Below are 3,857 nucleotides of genomic sequence, written 5' to 3' on the forward strand. Positions count from 1 at the left end.
CTACAGCTTATCATGAGATACTCTACCTCAGGCAAGCAAACCTCGAGACTTCCTTAGATATCATGCACCAGCTGTTGATAGTGTCGTCGTTCAGCCACGACTCCATGAAGCATAAGATATTACAGTTTTTAATTTCCCGTTGGTATTTTAATCTTCCTCGTAGGTCGTCGATTTTATTTTCCAATGATTGCATGTTAGCTAGTAGAATGGCAGGGGGGGAATTTATTTGATCGCCTACAAATTCTCAGAAGGCAGCCCGACCTCTGTCCTATTTTTCTCCTTCGTCTCTTCACCCAAATAACTGGAGATTTGGGCCGGTTTTCGGGAAAGCAGTATGTTGTTCACGTCGGGCTCGTCGGACTCATTAATGGAAAAAAACGCTTCTGTTGGTTTGTGGTGAGTACTCGCTGTTCCGATCTCTCAAAGTTATTTTTGGTCATAAGAGGCGGTAGCAGCAACATTATGCACAAAATAAGTTTAAAAAAAATAAGTTACAAGCAACATTTTTTTTTTACATAAAAACACAATCGTAAAACGTCAGCCATCTTCTCTTTTCAAATGTTTAATCTTTGGTCATGCCCTTTGTTACAACGAGGCATACCTGGGACTGGTAGAGAGGAAAGAACAACAAATCTCAGCATCTGTATTTATTTTTAATCCCAGCCCCGTCCCCGCAGGATGCTCGCTGCCTCTTGGTCGTCATTGTAAATAATATTATACCTGGTTAAAGAAAGATTACATCTTACATTACCTTGAAAAAAAAGCAAGGTTTTCTTTGTGATCTGTCCGAGCAAGGTTCTGTTGTTTATTGTGATTGGGTAATGTTAGTTCATTGATATCATTTTATGATGATAGTTATTGCTGAGGACTATTAGCAGGGCCAGATGTTTGATCGAGCTAATGCATTAGATGAACATATTGAATATGTGGATGGGAATGTTGTCTACACGTTATGAATAAATGCAGACATGTAACATGTTTTATATTATTCAGTGTTATGTTAATTATGTGGAGTATTTCTCTTTGACATGCTGAATGGTGTACAGAGAAAACATTAAAGCTACATTTAATTAGGGCCAAGTGGCATCTCGGTCTATTAGCTCACTGTTACACATGAAGGCATCTCTCGCTTTCTCTCCGTCTCTCACACACTCCAGTTTCTCTCTCTCTCCGTACACCCCTTCCTGTCTCTCTTGATGGAGATGACAGAACATGCGTGTGAAGGGTGACGAGTAGACCTACGATGTCCATGTTGCTGCTAGTTGACAGTGTGGTCTGAATATAGTTATGAAACCCATATTATTTCAGCCTCAGAACATAATTTCTTACAATAGTGTATTTATTTTAAAAATGGTTTTATATAATACTTTAAACCGTGGTTCACTTTAGATACAGGATAAATCAGATTTCATATGATAGTTCAGTTCTGTGTAATCAGTCAAATGCCTCTATTGTCACCCCTAATTGTCAGTATATATATCTTCCTGGTGGTGATAGACATCATCAAATATCTTCCTGGTTGTGATAGACATCATCAAATATCTTCCTGGTTGTGATAGACATCATCAAATATCTTCCTGGTGGTGATAGACATCATCAAATATCTTCCTGGTGGTGATAGACATCATCAAATATCTTCCTGGTGGTGATAGACATCATCAAATATCTTCCTGGTGGTGATAGACATCATCAAATATCTTCCTGGTGGTGATAGACATCATCACATATCTTCCTGGTGGTGATAGACATCATCAAATATCTTCCTGGTGGTGATAGACATCATCAAATATCTTCCTGGTGGTGATAGACATCATCAAATATCTTCCTGATTGTGATAGACATCATCACATATCTTCCTGGTGGTGATAGACATCATCAAATATCTTCCTGGTGGTGATAGACATCATCAAATATCTTCCTGGTGGTGATAGACATCATCAAATATCTTCCTGGTGGTGATAGACATCATCAAATATCTTCCTGGTGGTGATAGACATCATCAAATATCTTCCTGGTTGTGATAGACATCATCAAATATCTTCCTGGTGGTGATAGACATCATCAAATATCTTCCTGGTGGTGATAGACATCATCAAATATCTTCCTGGTGGTGATAGACATCATCCAATCAGTGGCGTGAATAGACTGGAAGGCAATACTTTCCTTACTTCTTCCTCGTTGTGAAAATGAATGCAAATGAGTCATTTCACAAAGACAATAGTGAACAGAGAAAACATTAAGGCTGCAAGCGATCATTTCTATTGCAAACCCCTCAGAGGTGTGTGGTGCTTTATGGAATTGCTAAGCTCATTTGGCCACACACAATAATAATAGAACAATTCATTTGGGGGTGAGGTGTCTCGCTCATATTGAGGATTCATAATGTGAATACATCCATCAAAAGCTCTGATGATTATTAGGAGAGGAACAAGGACGAAATCAGTACAGTAGTGTACTCTACTACACTGTATTACACTCTACTACACTCTACTACACTGTATCTACTGTACTGTACTCTACTACACTGTATTACACTGGACTCTACTACACTGTATTACACTGGACTCTACTGTATCTACTGTACTGTACTGTACTACACTGTATTACATTGGACTCTACTGTATCTACCGTACTAAACTGTACTCTACTGTATCTACTGTTTTGTACTGTACTCTACTGTATCTACTGTACTACACTGTACTCTACTGTATCTACTGTACTACACTGTACTCTACTGTATCTACTGTACTACACTGTACTCTACTGTATCTACTGTACTACACTGTATTACACTGTACTGTGATCTACTCTACTCTATTACACTGTATTACACTGTACTGTGATCTACTCTACTCTACTACACTGTATTACACTGTACTCTACTGTATCTACTGTACTACACTGTACTCTACTGTATCTATTGTACTACACTGTATTACACTGTACTGTGATCTACTCTACTCTACTACACTGCACTGCACTGTACTCTACTGTATCTACTGTTTTGTACTGAACTCTACCTACTGTAATACACTGTATTACACTGTACTGTGATCTACTCTACTCTACTACACTGTATTACACTGTACTCTACTGTATCTACTGTACTGTACTACACTGTATTACACTGGACTCTACTGTATCTACTGTACTGTACTCTACTACACTGTATTACACTGAACTCTACTGTATCTACTGTACTGTACTCTACTACACTGTATTACACTGAACTCTACTGTATCTAATCTATTGTACTACACTGTATTACATTGGACTCTACTGTATCTACTCTACTGTACTACACTGTATTACATTGGACTCTACTGTATCTACTCTACTGTACTCTACTACACTGTATTACATTGGACTCTACTGTATCTACCGTACTACACTGTACTCTACTGTATCTACTGTACTACACTGTACTCTACTACACTGTATTACACTGTACTCTACTGTATCTACTGTACTACACTGTACTCTACTGTATCTACTGTTTTGTACACTGAACTCTACTGTATCTACTGTACTACACTGTACTCTACTGTATCTACTGTTTTGTACTGAACTCTACTGTATCTACTGTACTACACTGTATTACACTGTACTGTGATCTACTCTACTGTACTACACTGTATTACACTGTACTGTGATCTACTCTACTCTACTACACTGTATTACACTGTACTCTACTGTATCTACTGTACTACACTGTACTCTACTGTATCTACTGTACTACACTGTACTGTGATCTACTCTACTCTACTACACTGTATTACACTGTACTCTACTGTATCTACTGTACTGTACTACACTGTATTACACTGTATTCTACTGTATCTACTGTACTACACTGT

Source organism: Oncorhynchus masou, chromosome 28, assembly GCF_036934945.1.
Source record: "Oncorhynchus masou masou isolate Uvic2021 chromosome 28, UVic_Omas_1.1, whole genome shotgun sequence".
NCBI lineage: Eukaryota > Metazoa > Chordata > Actinopteri > Salmoniformes > Salmonidae > Oncorhynchus > Oncorhynchus masou.